The sequence below is a fragment of the Labeo rohita genome, chromosome 2 (genome assembly GCF_022985175.1).
Source record: "Labeo rohita strain BAU-BD-2019 chromosome 2, IGBB_LRoh.1.0, whole genome shotgun sequence".
NCBI lineage: Eukaryota > Metazoa > Chordata > Actinopteri > Cypriniformes > Cyprinidae > Labeo > Labeo rohita.
The window spans coordinates 20,061,103-20,086,553 of NC_066870.1; the positions used below are offsets into that span (position 1 = coordinate 20,061,103).

The 25,451-nt window shown below is 33.7% G+C and overlaps 1 protein-coding gene across 2 annotated transcripts in view; it reads left to right on the forward strand.

Annotated features, from left to right (window-relative positions):
- Positions 1 to 25,451, forward strand: part of dlgap1a (discs, large (Drosophila) homolog-associated protein 1a) — a 129,074-nt gene that overhangs the window by 23,491 nt on the left and 80,132 nt on the right. For both annotated transcript variants that reach the window (XM_051131005.1, XM_051131013.1), the window contains exon 2: positions 20,349 to 20,425. The gene's annotated coding sequence lies outside the window, so the exon portion shown is untranslated. The remainder of the gene's footprint in view (positions 1 to 20,348; positions 20,426 to 25,451) is intronic.

Consider the following 25,451-nt stretch of genomic DNA (forward strand, 5'->3'; position numbering starts at 1 on the left):
GTGGCAGAATTAGACTTTATATGGAAGACTTTGTAGAAGTGAAAAGTTTTTACTCTCATGTCACGCAAATGACAGGAAGCAATCTTAAAACTGCATCCATACTCAGCTTTAAATGTTTGATATTTAATAACCATTTACTCTTGGTTCATGACTTTCTTAAACACAAATATTGAGACTTTTCTAAGTGTGAATGAAGACTCTGCATCCCAGGGGTAATTTTGGGAATCACTGAAGGCTTCCTTAAGAGGCCTAATTATTGTCTGCTCCTCTGGCAAAAAGAATAAAATAAAAAAAAAATCAGTGTCTGCTATATTCTCGAAGGAGTAGGAATAGTCCTTATCTAAAGATGATTCTGTGCTTAAAAGATTAAGCACGCTGAAGCAGTGAGAGTGTGAGAGCCAAAAGAATCAAATAATACTAGTGTGGAAACGAGGATAAAATAGGAAAACTGCTCACTTGACAAATGCGCAAAGCAAATTCTGTTCTTCTGTTCTTATTTTTTCAGATCTCTAACATATTATAGCAGAATCTACAGGACAAAAATCAACGTGAACACATTCCATTTTGAATTAATTACTTGAGTATATGAAAAAGGTGGAAAGATGAGATTTTCCATATTATTGTTTGATCATGTGAACTGTATTAAGATTTTTATATTATTTTCAGACTCTCTGAACAAGGTCGTTCTTGGTGTAGAGGCGTAGATGTGTATGGACTCATCTCCAAATTTGTTTGGAAAAGGAACATACCACAGGTTAAGCTGAAATCTCAGCACTGCCCATTCTGTAAAGGAGGGCTGCAGTTCCCCAATTTCTGTTTATTTTACTGTGCAGTCCAGATAAGAGCTGGATGGATTTGGCAAGCAGAATATGCTGACTCTCCTGTATGGCAACGCTTAAAAGAATCGCAAATTGAAGGTGTCCTTCTTGCTGCTGCACCATTTATTCCCCTGAGTTACTGAGTAGAAAACAACTGCCAATCCATTATTATTGCTTGTAAGGTTTGGACAGACATCAAGAAAAAGTTCAATTGTAAGCAAATTCTATTTACAGTAGATCTATCCCATTTGATTCTCACTGTACTCTCTACCACCTGTTCTTACAGATGGAATAGAACAATTGTTTTTTTTTTAGTTAGTTAGTAGGACCCTATGCAATCTGTATTATTTTTTCCCAAATTCTGTTTTATTCTCTTTTTTTTTCCATTTCCATTTTTCTAGACTGTGTTTTAATGGTTAAATTAAAGAAATATTCATCAAAAGGCAAGTCTACTTACTGGAAATTAAGAAACTTTTAACACAATACAATTTAACAACAATTTATTAAAAGCTTAACAAAAATTACACTTTTAAGGCCCTGTGAAATAGGGTTTTCTTTCTCTCAAATTCAGTTTTATTTTTACTAAATTCTGTTTTTCATTATTTTCTGGATTCCATTTAATGGTTTCATTAAATATTAATAAACAAAAACATCTCTAATTAATTGATTTTCTAAAAACAATATGTAATATAATTTTATTTATTATTTTTTTTTTTTTTTTTCAGAACTACTGACTTTTACTTTTTCTGGTAAATAAATTCTGGTAAATACAGTTTTATACACCTTGCAGAATCTGCAAAAAAAAAAAAAAAAGTTTTTTTTTTTATTATTTTACCAAAATAAGAGGGATCATACAAAATGCATGTTATTTTTTATTTAGTACCAACATGAATAAGATATTTCACAATAAAAGATGTTTACATGTAGTCAACAAGAGAAAATAGAAGTTAAACTTATAAAAATGTCCCTGTTCAAAAGTTTACATTAGTGATAGCTGTTCATGAGTTCCTCGTTTGTCCTTAACAGTTAAACTATCCGCTGTTCTTCAGAAAAATCCTTTAGGTCTCACAAATTCTTTGGGTTTTCAGCATTTTTGTGTATTTGAACCCTTTCCAGCAATGACTACATGATTTTGAGATCCATCTTTTCACACTGAGGACAACTGAGGGACTCAAATGCAACAATTACAGAAGATTCAAAAAATGATGCATTAGGAGCTGGGGGGTGAAAACATAACTTAAATTTAACTTATTTTGTCTTCTGGGGAACATTTAAGTATCTTCTATAGCTTCTAAAGGGCAGTACTAAATTAAAAAAAGAAAAAAGATATTTAGGCAAAATAAAAAAATGTACACATCCTCATTCCATTCAAAAGTTTACACCCCCGGCTCTTAATGCATGGTTTTTTCTTGTGAAGCATCAGTGAGCATTTGAATCTTCTGTAATAGTTGCATATGACTAACATGTGAAAAAATGGATTTCAAAATCATACAGTCATTGCAATTTATTAAAAGTTTAACAAAAAATACATTTTTAAGGCCCTATGAAATACTTTTTTTCTTTCTCAAATTCAGTTTTATTTTTTTTTATCAGACTATGTTTTTCACTAATTTTCTGGATTCCATTTTAATGGTTTCATTACATTTTAATAATAAATAGTAAATAAATGTAGGTAAATATTTTCTTTTGGTAAATATTCCTTAAAAATAATGTTGTAATAAATATTGTAGTACTCTCATTTCATTAAGTAATGTATTTCTGTCACAATTTCTTCAAGTTAAACCGACGTTTTATTTTGACGGGTTGCTGTGAAGACCTTTAAGTTTCTGTTTGTATATGATATGACGGTAGTTTTTTTCAAAAGAAATGGTAAAATGCTCATGAAGTGACTCTCAGAGCAGTTCTAGAGATTATGTTAATGTGTTCATGTACTCATATATTGCAAGGGCAGAGGCTAAAAACACCGTGAACATCACACATGCACATCAGTATGTGTGTACTAAATGAAACTGTGTTTCAGTGCCATTCATTCACACAGAGACACACCAAACGTGCGGGATTCATATTTAAATAGTATTTTTTTGACCTAATATTCACAGACACTAGTCCATATCACGTTTTCATTTAAGAGTGCTGACCAACTTTTAATTTATTAATCGAAAATTTGGCAAATTCCATGACATTCCATGTTAAATTCCAAATTATGACTGGGTTCTGTGATTCCATCATCACAGAAATCATAGGCCCCCCCTAAGTTAGTTAATTAAAGTTTTTATTCTTTTTAATTTTATGTAGTCAGTCAGTTAGTTAGTTAAAGTTTTAATTTAATTTTATTTTATTTAGTTAGTTAAAGTGTTTTTTTTTTTTCTTTGTTTTTATTCCCTTACATTTTATTTATATGTTGCTTCTACTATGGGAGAGATGGCTCTTTAATGCCTCTATTTTTTGCCGAAATGTTTTTTTCCATGTCATTGTCAAGTCTTTTTAATTATAATGCTCCAAAAATGACTGAAGCTGATGTTACATCTGAATGTGGATTTGTTGTCTTTTGTTTGCAACCGCAGAGATTACAATTCTGATGTGGCGTCAAATTTTGTTTTGCGAAAGCGTGAATGCATCAACAGGGCAACAAAGCAACCCCGACAGCCCAGCTCAAACCGAAAACCTCTGTAGCATTTTCAATTAAAAACTTGAAGAGCAGCCAGCTTTCAATGATTCCATTAGCGCCGGCGTGGAAGTGCGATGAATGTGGTCTGGCACGGTTGCATCGGTGCTGTTGTATTAAGAATAGTTACATCACAATGAGGCTAAATGGAAGTTAGCATGTCTTGCGTGTGTCCAAAGAAAACTCTACAGCTTCCTGCTGTTTTCGTATTCATCGTTGTCATTATGACGGAGTGTAATTGCTTGAGATATAACGGGAGATTTGCTTTGCTCCAGGCCCACACACTTGCACACTGGGCTTGTGTGACTCACTCCGGCAACCAGAGGTGAGGAGAAGGTCTTGTGGGGTCAGAGGAAAAGCTCGTCAGGCGTGCCGCTGTGGGATTTAAGCGTGACACAGACTTTAGGTCATTGCTACTCTAAATGAACAACTTATGTGTGTGCTTAGAGGGAGTGTCTTTTACTTAATTAAAGCGATTGTTTGTGTGTGTGTCATTATACTTTGAGATTCGTATGTGCGCTGTCTCTTACAGCTGATGTATAGTCTATCTGGGCTTTTGAGGTGAGACTAGAGGGTTGAACTAGGGTCACAGGGCTTGTGTGGTCACATGCTTCCTAATTAGGGAGAATAAATGCCAAGCCGAGAGACTGAGACTATTTGTGGATAAGGTGAGGGGGCAGAATTTTATCTCAGAATTGTGGGACAATTAGTGCCCTATGAAATCCATTTTATTTTTTTCCAAATTCCGTTTTTTCCATTGTAATTTTTCTGGATTTTGTTTTTTCCTGTTAGAATTTTTCTCAACTCCTTTTTAATGGTTAAATTAAATTTTATTAATCAAAGAGCATGTCTAATTAATTAAAATCATGATACAGTTTCACATCAATTTAATAAAGGTTTAACAAAAATGACATGTTTAGGGCTCTATGAAATGTTTTGTATTTATTTTTATTTTTGTTATCAAATTCTGTGTTTTAGCATTTCTAATTATTTGAATGCATACTTGATTTATTCAAATTTATTTTTAAAAAGGCCTTATGAAAGGTTTTTTTTTACCCTCAGAAATTCTGTGTTGTGTATTTAAAATGCAATTAAGCAATTTAATAATAATAATAATAATAATAATAATATTCTATTATTATTTATTATACAAATAAAATATTCTATATTGTATTATTTATTATAAATATTATATTAAATATACAAATATTTGATTTTATAAGAATTCTATCGTTTTAAATTAGTGGTTGACTGTTTTTTTTTTAATTTTATCATTACATTTATTTAAAAAGCATGCATAACAATTAAAAAAAATATTTACTAAATGTGAAATTATTTGTAAATTATTAAATGAAATAAACTTTTATTTTTAATTTAATAATTTAATAAACAATATAATAATAATAATAATAATAATAAATTCTATTATATTATTATTTATTATACCAATGACATATTCTATATTATATTATATTATATTATACAAATATTTTATTTATTATAATATTTATTAGAACTTAGTGTTTGACTAATATTAATGTATTTTTATTTTAGTTTAGTTTAGTTTATTATTTTTATTTTATTTATAAATATTATATTAAATATACTAATTTTTGTTTTATAATAACTATATATTTTTAAATTAGTGGTTTACTGATATTTTATTTATATTATTATTATTATTATTATTGTTTTTTATATTTTATATTTATTTATTATTTTATATTAATTATTTTATATATTTTCTTTATTTTATTTTTTAAATGTATTTACATTTTTAAGTGATATGAAGCCAGTATATAAAATATTGTTATTTAATTTAAAGATAGTAAAAACACATGCATAACAATTACTGAAATTAAATGTACATTTATTTTACATAATATTTACTAAATTTTTAATTTTTTGTAAATGATTAAATATAAAAAATAAACATGACAAAAAAACTGTAAGAAGATTTATCTAGATGGCAACTGTATGTGTCTGTCTGTAATCCTATTATAGTTTTTTTTTCAATTATAGTATTTTTGAATGTAGTAATTTAATAAGGAATTTAATAATAATAATAATAATAATAATAATAATAATAATACATTTAATGGCATTATTATGTATTATATAAATAAAATATTCTATATTATATTATAGAGATGTCTGTGAATATATATGGGCCATGGATATGGATGGATGGATGGATATATATAGACAGATATATATGTTTCACTTACAATGTGAACAGGCAAATTGCTTGTCACCAGAATTTTGTTGCATTGATTGGTTTGGACACTGAGTATTTGTTCGATTGTAGTGAAGATCCCGCAGGCTTGGCCTCCTTCTAAAGTGATAAAAGTAGTAATTCTTATGCAGAGGCTGCACAGGAAGGTGTGTGCATCTCTTTGTCTGTGTGCGCCAGCAGCGATGATGTGCTGGAAAGCTGGCGTCAGTGAGGTGCCAGTCTGCACGCCCACTCGGTGGCCAGGCAGAGCGCAGTGCCGGGGGTGGTGCGCTCTCTTACTCATCTCTAACTGCTGGAAAACCAATCTCATTCAGCCTCTACAGTTATTTACGTGTCCACAGTCGTACTTATCCAAGCATAGCATCCAGTAATGGAATTATCCATGTATTAATGTGTTCGTACTGTGGTACAGTATGATTACCATTTTTATATATCACAATATTTAAAAGCTACCTTCAAGGAGTCGAGTTTTGGCTGGTTGACATGGTCTAATTCACAGCCGTTGGTAAATGTCAAAATAAATGTATAATCAAAAATGACAGTGAAGACATTTAGAATGTTACAACAGATTTCTTTATCAAATAAACGCCCTTCTTTCATCAAAGAATTCTGAAACTCACTTTCGAAAATAATATTAGGCAAAACAATCTTTTTTTAACATTGATAATAATAAGAAATGTTTCTTGAGCACCAAATCAGCATATTAGAATGATTTTTGAAGTGTCATGACACTAAAAACTGGAATAATGGCTGCTGTAAATTCAGCTTTTCCATCACAGGAATAAATTACATTGTAAAATATATTAAAATAGAAAACAGTTATTGTAAATTGTAATAATATTTCACAATATTACTGTTTACTGTCTGTTTAATCAAATAAATGATGAGTCTTGATGAGTAAGAGACTTTCAAAAACATGAAAAAATCGTCCATATCCCACATTTGCGTGATTCTGGTATAAATCAGAAATGTGCTTTAATATTTAAGTCTTTGGCATTGTTTTTGAGCTTGAGTGTAGAAGCTGTAGGTCCTTGTGTAAAGTCGATTGTGAGTTTTGTCTGCCGGCTGAATGACACTGTTGTAGGCAGCGCAGTGCTCTCATGAGCCGCTCTAGTGACTGCTCTCCATGAGAGGCCTCCATTTTCATCCTCATGCAGTTTTAGCTGAGAGGCCCATTGATCCTGAAATCGCAGAGCACTTCCCTTTGGAGAGGTCGTGGGCCGTCTCTCTTTACACCTGTCATTGGTGCATGCAGACCATTTTACCATTAAAGTGATTGAACTTTTAATTTTTAAATAAGCATTTTTGTTATCTATTATGAATAGAGCAAACACTACTAGAGGAATTATTACATCCTGCAGATAGTAGTATTATTACATCTCAGTGTCTTCCCTAATATTCTTTTCCTGTCAGCTCTCTACTACTAACATAAGGCCCTATGATTTCCACAATGTGGAAAATGCAGATGGAATTGCGGAATCCTGTCATAAAAATGGAACTTACTGTATAATGCGGAAAGTTGTGGAATTTGGATGAATAAATCAAAAGTAGGTCAGTACACTTATTTCAAAATGTGATATGGACTAGTGTCTGCCAATATTAGGCCTCAAAAATACTTTATAAAACGGATCTTGATTCTGATTGGTTGAGCCAGGTTCGAAGCTGTTGTAAATTACTCTACATACATACACCTTTGTTTACTTTTGTGTGTTGCTCGGCAACCACTTTGTTGCAACCACAACTGTTTCTGAGGAACTACCTTGTTCGGTGAAAGAATACTGCTCTGTTGTATTTTGTGAAACGTTACTACGTATATGGAATAACCATTTTATAAAAGCAATAAGCCCCGTGAAGCCATGGTTTACAGTGAATTTATAACAGCTAAGAGGCTTTGCGTCGTGCCTAAAACCCCCTTAGCTGTTAAAAATTCACTGTAAACCATGGCTTCATGGTGCTTATTGCTTTAATTTACACTACCAGTCAAAAGTTTTGGAACAGTAAGATTTTTTATGTTTTTTTAAAGAAGTCTCTTCTGTTCACCAAGTCTGCATTTACTTGAACCAATGTACAGCAAAAACAGTAAAATTTTGAAATATTCTTACTATTTTAAATAACTGTTTTCTATTTTAATATATTTTACAATGTAATTTATTCCTGTAATTTCAAGCTAAATTTTTAGCATCATTACTCAAGTCACATGATCCAGAAATCATTCTGATTTGCTGCTCACAAAACATTTATTATTATGATTATTATGATGATGGTGATTATTATTATTATGTCGAAAACAGCGGAGTAGAATTTTTTTTCAGGTTTCTTTGATGAATAGAAATTTCAAAAGAACAGCATTTATCTGAAATGGAAACCTTTTGTAACATTATAAATGTCTTTATTGACGCTTTTGATCAATTTAAAGCATCCTTATTAAATAAAATTATTAATTTCTATCATTTCGTAAAATATATATATATATATATATATATATATATACTACCGTTCAAAAGTTTGGGGTCAGTAAGACTTGTAATAGTCTTTAAAGAAGTCTCTTATGCTCATCAAGGCTGCATTTATTTGATTAAAAATAGAGAAAAAAAACAGTTATATTGCAAAATGTTTTTACAATATAAAATAATGTTTTTTATTTTAACATACTTTAAAATAGATCAATTCTATTTGATGAAAAGCTGTGATGAAAAGCTGAATTTTTATCAGCTGTTACTCCAGTCTTAAGTGTCACATGATCCTTCAGAAATCATTCTAATATGCGGATTTATTATTAGAATGATCAGTGTTGGATAATATACAGGATAATATACAGTTGTGCTTCCAAATATTTTTTGGAACCTGTGATTTTTTTTATTTATTTATTTTTTTTTTTTTTTCAGGATTCTTTCATGAATAACAAGTTTAAAAAGTACAGTGTTTATTCAAAATATAAATATTTTATAACAATGTAAATTATTTATTATTAACTTTTAATAAACTTTTAATTATCAACTTAATACATCCTTGGTGAATAAAAACTTTTGAACGGTAGTGTATGTGTGTGTGTATATATATATATATATATATATATATATATATATATATGTACTGACTCAAAGCTTTTGAATGGTATAGTGTATGATGTTACAAAAGCTTTTTATTTCAGATAAATGCTGATCTTTGGATCTTTCTCTTCATCAAAGAATCCTAAAATAAATTTGCTCAACAGTTTTAAATATTGATAATAATAATAATAATAATAATAATAATAATAATAAATGTTTCTTGTACAGCAAATCAGCATATAGGAATGATTCCTTTTACCTTAATGAAACTGTGACAGAAATATATTACTTAATGTAGGCCTAATAATAGTACTAATACTACTAATTAAGTTATTATTAAAGCATTATTAGGGAATATTTACCAGAAAAAATATTTACCATAATTTATTTACCAGAAAAGTACATCAGTACAGTATTTCAAGAAAGAAAGAAAGAAAGAAAAAAAGACAGACGGAAGGAAAGACAGAAAGAAAGAAGGAAAGAAAGAAAGACAAAAAGCAAGCAATAAAGAAAGATAGAATAAATTGAAAAAAAATATATATAAAATCAGTTAATTAGAGAAAATTTAATGAAACCATTAAAATGGAAACTAGAAAATTAATGGAAAACACAGACGTTGGTAAAAATAAAACAAACAACAACAACAACAAAAAAAACAGTTCATAGGGCCTTAAAAATTTCATTTTTGTTAAACTTGTAATAAATTGCTGTTAAATTAAACAAAAAGTCAGAATTTTAAAATGGAAAAAACTGAAATTGGAAAAAAAAATAAAATGGAACTCGGGAAAAAATAAAACAGATTTCATAGGGCCTCACTAACACCATCTCCTTTTGCTCTTTCCTCAGCTCTTTCAATGCCCTGTCTTTCACCTTTACCTCTATTCCCTCTTTTCTTCTTCAACCTTAGCCCACTCCACCTTTTCTCAGGCCTTGATCACTTCTTTTTCTTCTGCTCATCTTTTTCCAGGGTCTCTGGGCTTTCACACATGACCCAGTTAATGCACAGAATGTCATGATGGTATTTAATAAATTGCATTTCCTGAGCTGTGTGCATTAGTACTTACCCAGCGGTTATCAGTATGACTATATTTGACAGCATGCCATGTGCTTTTGAGAATATAGTGTACCTCTTGCTTTATAGCTAACTAGAACCTTGGATAAAACCAATATGAAATGAAGAAAACATGTCATAAATTTAAAAAGAATAATAATTAATTATGTTCAGCTTTTATGTTTACCAAGGCAGTAAAAAAACAGTAAAACCACAAACTTGTGAAATGCTATTACAATGTAAAATAGGTTTTAATTTATTCCAGTGATTTTCAGCAGTCATTACTCCAGTCTTCAGAGTCACATGATCCTTCAGAAATCGTCTAATATGCAGTGTGTATGTTTGTGTGTCCAAACCCAGAATTGCAGCATTGCTTGCAATGAAATGGCAATGAATATGTAATGAAATAGTGCTAATGAGCAGCAAGAAGGCATATGGATCATTTAAACCGCCAAAGATCCAGCCACCTGACTACGACTGACTGAACATGCCTCTTTGCAAACGATTCAGTTAAAATGATTTCTCTCTCCCTCTCTCTCACACATATACAGTAGTACTGTAGTTAGCTATAGCCTGCTGAAAGGTGAAGAACAAAGCACATGCAACACTATCAGTAGTCCTCTGTGATGTGTTGATAGTGTTGAGGTTTCAAATTTGAGTTCACACTAGTGTCAGTGAAAGTGTCCCGTCTGTGCTGTTTGTTTTTAATTCCTTTCATTCTAGCTCATTGTACATTTATGCATTACGTGTGAAATTCCACATTCAGTACTAAGTATCAGCATGAATATACAAGCATCAATACTGCAAAGTAAACCACTTGGTAAACAGATGAGCCAGTAGAGGTATTGCTGCTTTTCGTCTGTCTATCATCCGTGTCACATGATCAGGCTGGGTGTCAGATGAACTGTGCAGTGCTGTGGGATCTGAGCTGCTTTACTGCAGATGCCTGGGATGAGGTTCAAAAACGTGGGTGAGGCCTTGCTCAAATTCTTATTTACTTAACATGCACTATAGGAGCCAGAGATTATACGTGTTACCGTTAACTGTAAAGACATGAGTTTCAGTGTAAAACTGATTTGACTAAGTATTAGTATTGCTAGTAGCACTAGAATTACAGGCTGACCGGCATGACACAGCAATCCTGGCTTAACTAGGGTAAGTTTGACAGAGAGTTTATCTGTTTGCTTGACCGATGACTGACAGGGGAAGTGTTCAGGGAAGCCGTATTAATTTTTAATATTTTGTGATGCTAGTAGCAGAGGGGCAAATTACACTGGCATGCAGAAGTTTGGGAACCCCTTGCAGAATCAGTGAACAAAAGAAGAGAGATACAAAATGCATGTTATTTTTTCTTTAGTACTGTCCTGAGTAAGATATTTTACATAAAATTTACATATAGTCCACAAGACCAAAAAATAACCCCCTACAAAAGTTTGGGAACCCTTGGTTCCTAATACTGCGTGTGGTTTTTTGTGATGATTGTTCATGACTCCCTTGTTTGTTCTGAACAGTTAAACTGAGCACTTTTCTTCAGAAAAATACTCCAGGTCCTGCCAATTCTTCAGTTTTCCAGCATCTTTTGCATATTTCAACCCTTTCCAGCAGTGACTGTATGATTTTAAGATCCATCTTTTCACACTGAGGACAATTGAGAGACTCAAACACAACTACAAACATTCACTGATGCTCCAGAAGAAAACACGGTGGTTAAGAGCCAGGGGTGAAACCTTCTGAACAGGATGAAGATGTCCAAATGTTTCTTATTTTGTTGAAAAATAGTTTGTTTTTTTTTCTTTTTTTTTTTTCCATTGAATACTGCCCTTCAGAAGCAACAGAAGATACTTGCATGTTTCCCGGAAGGCAAATTAAGTACAATTTACCTTGATCTTTAAATTCAAAAAGTTTTCACCCCCCGTCTCTTAATGCATCGTGTTTCCTTCTGGGAAAGGAAGATCTATCTATCTATTTTATTAATTTATGTGTTCATTCATTCAATTATTTTGAAGTTCCTCCCTGTTTGAATTATATATAATATATATAATGATACATAAATATTTAAATATATTATTTAAAAATTTAAATTAATTAAATGATTACTTAGCAGTGTTTTAGTACCATAACATATTATTATAGTTTCTGTTAATATTTTGATTTTAAATTATATTTTTTAAATGAATTTTAGTTAAAGTTTTAAAAATGGTGTTTATTATTATTATTATATATAGATTTAATTATACTTCAGTTTTTTAGTTTATTCGTTTATTTAATTTGGCTCATTTTAGTACTACATAAACTAAACAAAAAAAGTTGCCTTGACAACTAGCTGAAATAAAATGAGTTTAATTTTTTTATTTTATTTTATTTGAATGAATATTTTATTTAGTAGTAATGAAAAGATTTTTTTATGGTTTTATTTTTAATGATAATAGCCCTGATACACAAATAAGTATAAGTATAAGTATAAGGGGTCATCAGATGCCCATTTTTCACAAGTTGATATGATTTGTTAGGGTCTTACTGAGAAGTCCATAACATACTTTGGTTAAAATGTCTTAGTGGAAGTGTAAAAAACACCCTTGTAAAAATCAGCCCTTTTCAGAGCGAGCCCCTTTGTTTTTGCATTTGCCTTTAAATGCTAATGAGCTCTGCGGGCCCCGCCCCTCTTTTACTTTAGCTGCATTTAGCCGCAAAACTTGCACATTATTAAGAAAAGCGATTTGCAAAGATGCATAAAAACCCTAATACTCACTTCTGCTGTAGGTGAAGCTGGATCACGAATGATTCACGCGAGCATAGACGCATTTATGTAGATCGTTAACATTAATCCTCTGCATCTTCAGCAGCTCAGATGCCAGGAGTAAATAACGACTGCTATGTTCATTATTACATCCAACAACAAAACACCTCAGTAGCATAGGCATCAAAACAATGGCAGTTGGACTGTTTACAGCTTACTCAGCTCAGTCAGGGAGGGTCTAAGGTAAGACGGCCGTGTCAATCAACTATCATAGGAGCGGCCTTGGTCGTGTGACGTCACACAGACAAGATGCTGAGAATGGCTTGATTTGAAAAAGGAGTGAGTGAGTGAGTGAGTGAGTGAATGAATGAATGAATGAATGAACAAGCAAGTGTTTTGCAGTGGCATAGAAACAGAGACGTTCCCATCAAGCTTTGTTCATAAGTATATCTAATGTATTTGATTCCTGATTTCAACTTCAGTCCCTCTTTCTAAGTACTGATAGCATCTGCTTTTAGCAGTAAAAAGTCAAACAAGTTAGCCTGTGAGGAAAAAGACCCACAGTTCTGTACAGATGATACATGTTGCCAGAGTTCTGCTGCTTGTAAAGTGAGGCGTGATACAACTCCAGTGAGCCCTGGCAGCTGCTGCGAATGCCGTTTCTCAGCTCCTTTTTCACTCTCCCTCTCTGTCTCTCTCTGACCTACTGCACACTCCTCCAATTCCACTAAAAAAATAGTAAAATAAAATAACAAGCTAATTAACTTCTTCAAATAAAAAAAACAGCTAACTTTGCTTTCAGGTTGCTGTTGCTAATTCTTATTCAGTTGTCAGTTTGTAGAGTGGTTGTATTTCAGACACTCGCATCATCCATAAAAAGTTACGATATGAAGAACCGTACTGTACATGGCACTATATGCAACATATAGAAAAGATTACATTTTGTGACTTCATCTACAGTATTCCCTAGAAACATTTCATCGCCCGAGTGGAAACATCGAAGGGAAAATTCTGTCCTCATTTACTCGTGTGTCGTGGCACTGTCAGTGAAAACTAACACAGAAGAGAAGAAATTGCCGAATAAAGTTGTTATTTTTGTTTTCTTTGTGCACAAAATTTTCTTGCAGCTTCATAAAATTAAGGTTGAACCACTGATGTCATATGGACTATTTACCTTTCTGGGCCTTAAATGTGTCAGTTGTATCTATGATGTATCTATGATGCAGGGTCAGAAAGCTCTCAGATTTCATCAAAAATATCTTAATTTGTGTTGTGAAGTTGAACGAAGGCCCTACGGGTTTGAAACGATATGAGAGTGAGTAATTAATGACAAATTTTTCATTTTTGTGTAAACTATCTCTTTAAACGCTTCAGGCTTCAATCAGTGCCGGTTTTAAAACAACAGGAGCTACATTCTCAATTCCCCGTCTGAATTTCTAAATTAGTTTGACTGCTGAAGAACAGCAATCTGAGTTGCTCTAAAAGTGAACATATTGCATTAGCATGGGTTAGTCAGTTGCCAGGTAGCCTGAGGCGGTGCCATATATCAGTGAGACTGGCTGCTCGGGCTCCTGGCCTCTCCAGCGCTCAGCGTTCCCACCACGTCCCTGCTTTGATATTACTTCACACGGCGGTCCGCATCACGGTAATGGATGTAGACTCATTCATTATCTCCATCAATCACAGGCGCTTACACGCAGGGGCTGGGTGTAAGAAGAGCCTCTAGTATGAGGACTGAGAATAGCAGACAATTGAATTAGACTAAGCTCTATATGCGGCCTGTCAAGACAGTAATTCTCCTGTATTAGTGAGGCTGAAGGGGCAAAGGTCGTCTCTAGAAGATCTGCACCTGGTGAAGATATTTTGGTGATTTAGCATTGAAGCACTGAGATTTACGGAAAGAAGTTTCATGTGCTTTTTGGTCAAGGACGTTAGGGTAGGTTGTTTATGCATGTGAGTATATTCCACTGTATACTCCACTGTATGCTAATAGATTCCTCCATAGTAAATTGTTTGTGCCTGAGGGGATGGACTGCATAAGTGTGATCTGTATGCAAAGTAACATCAGCACTTTATTATTATGTATGAAAAGACTATAATCACTTGATAGCAGGAAAGTAAAGTTCAAACCCATTTTCACTCTACGGGTCAAACTATATTTAATTACTAAAAAAAAGTCAAAAATAGCTCTTTAATCTTAAAACACTTCTTTGTAGTGTGTTTTAAGTTTCATTTTTTTTTACATTTTACAAAGTTACATTTTTAATTGTACTCAATGTAATAATTAAATGATTTTAATTTCATTCAGATTAATTTTATTTAAAATAAAACAAAGCAAAAAATTACAATCATTTTATTTTATTTTATTTTATTTTATTTTATTTATTTTTGGTAATGTCCAAATTTAAATTAACTTGAAATATCTTGACACATGATATTATCTGTGGTTGAGACTTAACTATGTTAATATATAATTGTGATTTCAGTTTCTGCTTTAAAAAAAAAAAATCACATTTAATTCTGTTTTACTCGAAGTTTCTTAAAGTTCTTTTATTAAATTTACTAGCAATTTCTGAGTGAAAATTGTTAAATAGAAAGTATTTTAATATCAACATGGAATATATTATAGCTTTGTTGGTTTTGTTTTGTTCTATATGCCTTAAAGGGATAGTTTAAATTTGGTCATCATTTACTCATCCTTAAGTTGTTCCTTGTATGAATTTCTTTCTTTTGCTGAACATAAAAGAAAACATTTTGAAGAATGTGTGTAACCAAACAGTTAACCATTAAATTCTATAGTATTTTTTTCCATACTGTGGAAGTCAGTGGCGACCGTTACCTTTTTGCTTACCAGCATGCTTCAAAACTATGGGATTATTTTTGTGCCAATAAGAATGAACGTAACTTTATAAAACTGAACGTAACTTTCCAAGAAACGATCAAAAATATGCCACTGCAAAAGAAGAAAAACACAATGAAAATGAAAAAATGAACTCAGTTGCACGAATTTAACATGCTCTTCAAATATGCTTCATTCTTTGTTAATGATTTTCAAAGAATCGTTTTCGCGAATCATGGATTCTGAATGCGTTGCCACAGCTTTCGCTTACGCTTCGCAAATTTTCGTTTGCTGTTGTGGCACAAACCTTTTGTGGGGGCGGGCTTAACAGCGATCTACTCTGATTGGCTAATGAGCTTTTGATGGACAGTTGCTCTCTGACCTGGAAGCACGGACGGTGACGTCAGTGGCGCAATACGTCGTGCTTTGTTTATAGAAACTATCAGAACTGTTGCACACTGTACATGAATAAAACTTTTATCGATGTTATTGATTAACGTTACTTTAGCAACACGAACTTCAAGCTGCCCTGAGGGACAAGCTGAGGTGGAAGATGATGCCACTCCGTGTCTCTCCTGGGAGCTCATCTTTAGAAACTAAGAGACGACCGTAGGTGAAATACTAATAACATTAATACTTAATATAAACAAAGCACGACGTATTGCACACCGCAACAACTTTCCAATATGTGCGCCACTGACGTCACCGTCCGTGCTTCCAGGTCAGAGAGCAACTGTCCATCAAAAGCTCATTAGCCAATCAGAGTAGATCGCTGTTAAGCCCGCCCCCACGAGAGGTTTGTGCCAAAACAGCAGACGAAAATTTGCGAAGCGTAAGCGAAAGCTGTGGCAACGCATTCAGAATCCATGATTCGCGAAAACGATTCTTTGAAAATCATTAACAAAGAATGAAGCATATTTGAAGAGCATGTTAAATTCGTGCGACTGAGTTCATTTTTTCATTTTCATTGTGTTTTTCTTCTTTTGCAGTGGCATATTTTTGATCGTTTCTTGGAAAGTTACGTTCAGTTTTATAAAGTTACGTTCATTCTTATTGGCACAAAAATAATCCCATACAAAACGGCTGCTACTAATGATTATTTTTATATTGATTAATCTATCAACTAATGTATTGATTAAAACTGATTTCCCACCAAAAAAAAAAAAAAAAAAAAAAAAAGTGAATTTGGAAATAAAACAGATTTCATAGGGCCCTATAATTATTTTTTGTGATAATAAAAATAGATGTAAGTGAATAATAGCCTTTAAAATGACTTAAAATACATATATAATAGCAATGAGGCAATAATAATTAGTTAAAATAAAGTATTAAAGTAAGAAATTGTGGTTTTATTGAACAAAACTGTTAAAATACATGATGTATTATAAACAGAACATTACGCATTACAACAATGTCTGACGATAGTTTTTACACTTTACTGCGCGATCTAATCTTTGTTTAATATTGACTAAACATCATTTAATTAAAAAGTTTACTTAATCTTTAATATTTGGCCATAACTTTACGACAGAAATGCTATAGCCATTGTAATTTAATGAACATGTGGACATAAAACCGTGTCAGAGGGTTAAACTTTTATTTTGAAATCGCGATGATGTATTCTCCTGTGTTTGCATAGGTTTATAAACGATTTATCTTACAAATCTGATGAAATAGCGCATGTTGCGTTCCCAGATGAATGTTGTAATAAACCCAAACTCACAACAACATGCAGAGATGGAGTTTGAGACGCCCCACACATGTAAATAAGTTAGTGTGGAACAGCATACTGTGAAAGGAACTGCTGTGAGAGGTAGGTACGTAACATACACGCATACAAATAATGAAAGCACATGTATTAAACCTGCATGGCATATATTTAACTGAATCATAGCGTTTGTGAATGTACAAATATGCTTAATTATGATTTTTAATATATCATGCAGCCTTAGAAAACAGTCTAATAATGCATTTCATGGATTCTCGTCCGTGAAATGCGCCACTTCCACTTGGACGCAGGCCAGTATGAAATCGAGGATTTTTTTTTTTTTTTAATCAAGTAATCGATTAGAATCGACAAATCGCGACAGCCCTACTTCAAAATATCTTCTTTTGTATTCAGCAGCTGAAAAAAATTCATACAAGTTTAGTTCAACTCGAGGGAGAGGTGAACTTTCACTTTAGAGGAACATGGATGAGGATGTTGTTGAGTTTCTTAAGGTTCAGCCTTGAAAGTATCAAGTACACAGCGATAGTCGTTCAACTGAGAGGTTGTTTAAGGACTTAATCCGTGTATGTATCACTTTAAGAGGAAGTGTTCTTTCTATAATAACTCTGGCTCACCTATGGGATCTATAGAGAGGGTACAGGGCAGAAAACCTCCATAAATTCAGTTCAGCTGGGAAATCAACACAGCGCTTCCCACTCATTACGTCTCACGCTCAGCCGACAGTTTACCCGTTTGTGTTACGGAGTTTCATCAAAGATAACATCTAATGATCAAAGCCAATGATGCTCGTCTGTGTGAATAATGATGCAGAGGAAACAGCTTGTCTTGAGCTGCATCCGGAGGCTCAGGAAGAGCCCGCTTAATCATACAAACACTCATTTGATTGTGTGTGTGTGTGTGTGTGTGTGTGTGTGTGTGTGTGTGTTATCTCATGATACATCCATGGCTCTCTCTAATGCTTTGACGACTGCTGCTGTGGAGGATCTCATAAAGAGTTCAATATGCAAATGTTGGGGTGAAATCATAATATTGATCTGATATCTCCCCATGGAGCTCATAAAGGGCTCTTTGGAGTCTCAGTTAAATGACATGACAGAGTGCTATCCTTGAAGTGCCGTGAAGAATTTTTAGTTTGAAGGCTGGTTTGATTTGAAACTTGCCAGAGATGAGAAGCAAAAGCCTTTGTGTTCTCCATGGCAACAAAAATCTGTGGTTTGCTTGATTATAATTTGGTGGAAAGAACATCACATTCCATTACAGTTGTTTCAAGGCAGAATTGCATTGATAGTCCTTAAACATTTTGGTTTAGTGTTACTTTTCTGAATTTAATTCAGATAGACAGATTTATTTATTTATTTATTTTTGTAGATAGTTTTAGCTGGTGTGTTTTTGTTGTTGTTGTTTTTTTGTTTTTTTGAAAAATTGTATAGTTTTACAAATTTTATTAATATAAAAATAAACTTTTGTTTTGTAGATGTAGGCTTTTGTGCAATTTTTGTTTTCTGAAAATGTTAAAAATGTTAAAACTTTAAGTTCAAAATTCAAAACTTTCACTGATATTATAAAACATGAAAATCATTTTCTTAAGCAGTGTTTTGTCTTGTTTTCCTGTAAAATATCTAAATATCTATAAAAGAGGATAAATTTACTTAAAGCAAAATGATCCAAGATATTTAGGATGTAACTAAAAAAAAACAAAACAAAAAAAACAAACAAACATTTTAGTGAGGTTTATACGTAAAACATTTTGCTAATGGAATAAAATTTATGAAAGCTATACTTCATGAATCTTAATAATTGAATTTTATTTTACACAAATTATTATAATTTTTGGCAAAAACAGATAACTGGTTTTTAAAATTTCCAAAAATCATGTTTTTCTTATGTTACCGTGTTTTTACTGTGTTAGTTAGCTGTATTTTGTTGTTGCTGTTGTTGTTGTTTTTTTAACTTAATCAAAATAACCCAAATGCAGTTTGAGATTAATTAGAATACACAATGAAGAAACATGATTTCTGATCATGTCAAAATAACATGTAGTTTACTCGAGGCTGTGACAAAATATTAATTGCTGCAGTCTATTCAAAAATGTTTAATTAATCTAAATTAATTAGTTAAAAAATTGCTTGAATGAATGATTTAATGATTCACTTGTAAATTCTTTACTTGTTTTATTATTGAATGAATCAGGATTTTTGAACAAATCTCTTGAATGAATGATTCAGTAACAAATTACGTTGTTTGCAATGTTTTAACGATTAAAGACAAAAATCAGGGTTGCCAGGTTTTCATAACACCTGTCCAATTGCTACTCAAAACAAGCCCAATCGCAATGCGGTTAAAAATCACATATGGCAGGGTAAAATAGACATTTTTGGTGGGATTCCCCAGGTAAAATTCGCATTCCAGGGGATAAATATCACGTTTTTGGGGTCACTTCAACCCGAGGACATGAAAAACAACCCCCAGCAACAGTGTTAAAGTAGCCCGGTTTCTGCTGGAAAACTGCAGACTTGGCAACACTGACAAACATAGTGATTATTAATATACGGTCAATCCAGAAATGTTTCATCACGAGTGTAATCCATACAAATTGACACAATTGACACATTTTATTATCTTTCCTGAAATATGTGACGGGAAAAAATTAAATTAAACACTAATTTTACACTCAGTTCAATCCATCTAAAGCCCTTATATATTTTTGAAGTCATGATGGTTTGGGAGTTTAACAAATAAAATTGTAAATCCCAAACTCTGATTTCAAATACCCAATTGTTGCTTGATGGACTAGATCACTTGAACTGCACTGCTTTTAGAAATTCTGGGTGGTCTGGATCATGCTTAATTGAATATTTCCCATGCGTATTTCCAAGGGCAACATGTACCTGTCTGTAAATGCACTTTATATTTGTTAAGTCGTGTTTGTTTACAAGCCTATCTTTTGTCTGCGAGCCTTTAAAGAATGTGTCAGCACGAACCCTCTGCTCGTTCTCTCTCACCCCATGTGTTTGAAGTGCCTTTGCCTTCAACCCTCTCTTTCTGTCTTCATCTCGGATAATAAACACGCACCTACTTCTAATGAGAACCATAAAGCCTTTCCCGTTTTCTTCTTCTCTTGCTCAAATTAGGTAGCAGTATATTTTCTGGCTTTGTGAATGTCCCTGTTGGTGCTCTTGCTAAATTTAATAACCTCAGTTCTGTTTCTCTTTATCCTCGTCAGGTTGGTGTGGAGTTTTGTAACAAAAGGATTCCTGTGTGCACTGGAATACATCAGTCGAAAATGAGGAACTGTTGAGTGTGAGTATGATTTCATGTGTTCTCCAAATATTGTGTTGCATTATGAGCTTTGTGGATATCCGCCTGGTTTGCTAATGCTGTTTGTCTGGTATCATTCAGATTAACCTCATTCTTGACCTGATTGTAATATGCAGAATAATTTAATTAGATGGGACGTTGTTTAATAGGCGACTCTCTGTTGAATGGTGTGATATTGTGGATAACATGGAAGGACACAAAGTTGTCCGTGATAAGCCACAGACAGATGGGGCAGTACACACACCTACGCTCACATACACTCATCTCTTGTCAAAACACAGTCTGTTTAATAGATCAAGACAGGACGATTAGGCTTTCACCTGATTTTTGGTCGATATTCTGCTGCTCTTAACGGGGACATTTAGTACCCGTTTTCCACAAGTTGCTATGATTCTTTAGGGTCTTTGAAAAATGTCTGCAATATACTTTGGTTAAATTTCTCAATGGTCATGTAAAACAACACCCTTTTTTGCTTGTCAAAAACAGCTCTGTTCACAGTAACCCATTTCAGTACATCTCTTTTTAAATGATAATGAGCTACTGGTCACTCCACCCCTCTCCTACATATTTTTGTGTATTCGGTGACGCGTTACCATCAAAAACAAAACTAATCTACTGCGTCCTCAGTGACTCTGTTGTCGGGAGAAAATGAAGACTCTTATGTTCACTCTTACATCCAAGTACAAAACACCTGCATTGCTTATGAGACATCGTGGTTGCTACAGCTGCTCGAAAAAAGGTTCCTGGGGGGTAAAAAAAACATTTACTTACATTTACGTTTACTAAATTTGTCTTCCTGGAAACATGCAAGTATCTTTTGTTGCTTCCGGGCAGTTCTAAATGGAAAAAAATTATGCTTCAACAAAATAAGAAAAATTTGGACATCCTGTTCAAAAGTTTTCACCCCCGGTTCTAAATGAATCGTGTTTCCTTCTGGAGCATTAGTGAATGTTTTAAACTTTTTTAATAGTTGTGTTTGAGTCCCTCAGTTGTCCTCAGTGTGAAAAGATGGATCTCAAAACCATACAGTCACTGCTAGAAAGGGTTCAATTATGCAAAAGATGCTGGAAAAATGAAGAATCTGCAGGACCTGGAGGATTTTTCTATAACATGCATTTTGTATGATCGCTCTTATTTTTATAATTATTCACATTTTCTGCAAGGGGTTCCCAAACTTTTGCATAAAACTGTACCTGTCTATATTAACAGCTTTTAATAGTATATATTCGCCATTCAAAAGGAGAAACCGAAACAAACATATACAAGATAAACGCAGATATACGAAACGTAAACAAAGTTTACTTCTTTACCATTTTGAATATCAGTTATGTTAATAACTTTCTTCATTTTAAGCAGCTCATGTTGTTATGATAATATTCGCATACTGGAATGCTTGGGTAAGATCACATAACATTAGAACGGTCTTCTGTCTGTGCTGCCTTCATTTACTTACTTGTTTTCTTCACTTTCGCTTCAATTGTCCAGCATCGACTCGTTTGTGAAACTAGGCATCCAATCAGAGTTCTCACTTTCCCTGATGCAGCAAACTCCCACCGACGTGAGGTCAACAAGAGCCGTGTGGAATACACCAAACAAACTAGCCTGACGGACGGCCCGACGAGAGCCGACTTGGTGTGTCCTGGCCTTTAATTCGAGACAGTCTGACAGTATGACGTCATGTTGCTAAAAAAAAAATCAAAATGACTTGATAATTAAGACTGTTTAGCTCTTTTGGGTGTTAAAAAAAGTAAATGAATTTTTGTTTTAGGGTGGTCATGTCCACACACTGCTAAGACACGTGTAAAATTGCATGACAAACTAATCAGAAATTCTCAAAACTCAAAAACTCAAAGAATCTAATTTCCTACGACTGAAGAAAGAAAGACATGAACATCTTGGATGACAAAGGGGTGAATAAATTTTTTGTACATTTTTGTTCTGGAAGTAAACTTCTCCTTTAAAAAAAAAACATGCTCAGTGAAGACAAGTAAACAGTCAGTGATTAAATAAGAATAAGAAACTTATTACAAGTAATAGAACAAAAAAAAAACTACAGTAGAACAAAAAATAAGAAATGCTGCATACATTGTATTAAGTAATCAAATGTATGAATACACTGCATTTTCTTCACTGTCTAAATGAAAGTTACACAGTGATTTAGTCAAGTGTAGTGAGAGGTTTTCTCTCTTTTGTTGTTTGATTAACATGAATAAGAGACACCAGGAATATTAGACTGCTGTCACTTTATGAGCTGCCCGGATCCAATATACTGTTACACGTGTGTTTTCTTTCTCAGCTGTTTGCTTTCACTTAAGGCATTAATTACTGCGTTTATGAGGATACTAGCAAAGACAGACATTTTGACACATACAAATGTGTGTATTTAACCATTCAAGGCCTATAAAGCTGCAAAAATAACGATTCCAATTAAATATTCCAATGCTCTATGAGCATCATCTTCATGAGCATGCACCTCTCTAACAGCTCAGAAACAATCTCGGACAGCGTGTGCATATAGCGAAATGCTTTTTTCAGCTCTTTTGCTGCTGCTTGCATTTGAACAGCTTACAGTCTCTTGTTTTATATTTAAAAACGTGCAAACAATGTACGTTTTCGTGACCACGTAGCACAGCACAGTCATTTCAGCGTGTAACCGCGATAGAGACAATAGTCTCTTCTGCTTGAGAACATTTCTACCGGTTAATCATGTCTACCGGTATATCGCCCACCCCTAATCAGGACTATTGTACCAGTCTTTTTTACTGGAAACCGACAACAAACTATTCTGACAATCCAGGTGTTCACAAATGACCTCCAGTTGGCATAGTTGAAGTCTAGCAGCTAAAAGAAGTGCTTTCAGAAAAATAGCAGGTGCAGTTATATTGAGTATGGAGGAACCTTGAGCAACCCTGGAGTTTCTTCCATGGCTGTGACTCCTGTGAATCAGCAGTGTACTTGGATTAACTGTCCTGCACAGGACTATCATCTGATACTGTGGCTCCTGTGCTCCACACAGTCTGCAGGTTCACTGGAAGAGAGTCATGGCTGTTAAGTTATCTAGGAGTGCTCTGTAGAGGACTAATCTGACACACACTGATAAGGGCTTCTGGAGTACTGCAGCCCGGCTGCTTTCATTAGGCCAGAGCTGTTTGCTACACAGGAACACCAGTTAAATGGAGGCGGTGACACGGCCTAATTTAATCACACTCATGTGCTGCATGAATGTTCAATCTACAGCTGCCATAACGCAAGCAAAACAATCATTCCACTGCATAGTGGGTCTGCAGTGTTTGATAAGATGTGATTTGATTTTAAACACTTCAATTTCACTTTCAATTTTTCTGTTCTAAAGTGGTTTTGAATTCTATGGGAATAGATGTTGAAAAATGGAAGAGCGCATGAATCATTCCTTCTGAATTTGTATTTTCAGCGCGGTTGTAACAGCATGTACCCTGTGTTAAAAAAGAACATTGGAAATGAGCGGCTGTTAAACTTACAGCCATCAATTGTCTAGCTCATCCATATATTTTAATAAACATTATAATCCCACACAGTGTGACGCGTAATGACAAGAACACTTTAGAATAAATGCGGCATCTAAAACATCATTTAGTCCACAGCAACGTCTGAGTATAAGTCGATCTGAAGAGCAGTACTTGATGACTAATCTAGAATGACGTCCATTGACTGTGAGGTGACAGCCATGAACCAGGGAAGATATGACGCCACATTTTTTTATTTACACTTTCAAATTAATTAATACATTTTTATGTCCCTGAGGGAGAACAAAGGACTAACATTTTACTGTTTTCTTGATCTGAAATAAGTATTGTTCTTTTCTTTTAGGTTACTATACATTATACAACTAAGATAAACAGCTACAAGCAAGGGAATAGGAATGTAAAATGTGGGTGGGGCTTAGTTTTAACATCGCCAACTTGACTCATGAATATTAATTAGGTGATGTAACATATACATAGTAGTCCAAACTGATTTCTAAAGACTTCATGGTAAATATAGTAGGATTTAACTGACAGGCTTCTACTCATTCTTCAATCATTTTTCATCATTTTCATCATCATGTCATCCAAGATGTTCATGTTTTTCTTTCTTCAGTCGAAAATAAATTTTGAGAAAAGGCCTTTGAGGAAATCACGCGTGACCTTTCCAACGTGACTACTTTTCCACATTTTCCAGTATGGTTTTACAGTTGAGGTCAAAAGTTTACACCCCCTTTTTATTTTTACCAAAATAAGAGGGATCACACAAAATGCATATTATTGTTTATTTAGTACTGACCTGAATAAGATATAATGCCATTTCTCTAAGACTGGGATGTTTGATATAGATTTTGGAGAGATGGTAGACTCTCATAAAGGATAAAGAGAAAGTACTCCATAAATAAAGCATCCCTAAGTCCAGGGATAGAGCTGCCTGAAGTTGCTGGGCATTTTCTAAAAAATAGGCCATGTTTTGCCGTTCATGCGTGCTGTTGCCCGTCTTTTGTGAGCGAGAGTGAAACGAGCCGTTTTTGGCACCAGCGAGCATGTCACAGCAGAAGGTGAAGCACGTGGTGGGAGATGCACTTTCTCCGAATGGTGGCTCTGTGTTGCCCATGGCGAGAGCTCTGCTCATTAAATTTTCAGTTTAATATCTCCATATTTCCCCTCTTTTCCCATGCTCTGCTCCCCATTTAAAACGGCTTTATCTGATGAGAGCATGAGCTGAAAAAGCTGAAGAAAATTAGGGATTTTTTGCCAGTTTTTGTTAGTGACACTACCTGAATCACACACAAGCGATAATGGAAGCGAGACACATTGGTGACCCTCATTTCTAAAACGGCAGCAATGCACTAATGGGGATATGATGCTTACACTGAGTACAGATGACGCATTGTAGTACAAATCCCACTGCTGCATCAAAATGACAGATGATTCAATCATTATTGATTCCAACTCTTGAAGAAGAAAATCACTGTACACTCAAATTTAGAAATAACATGTGCTGT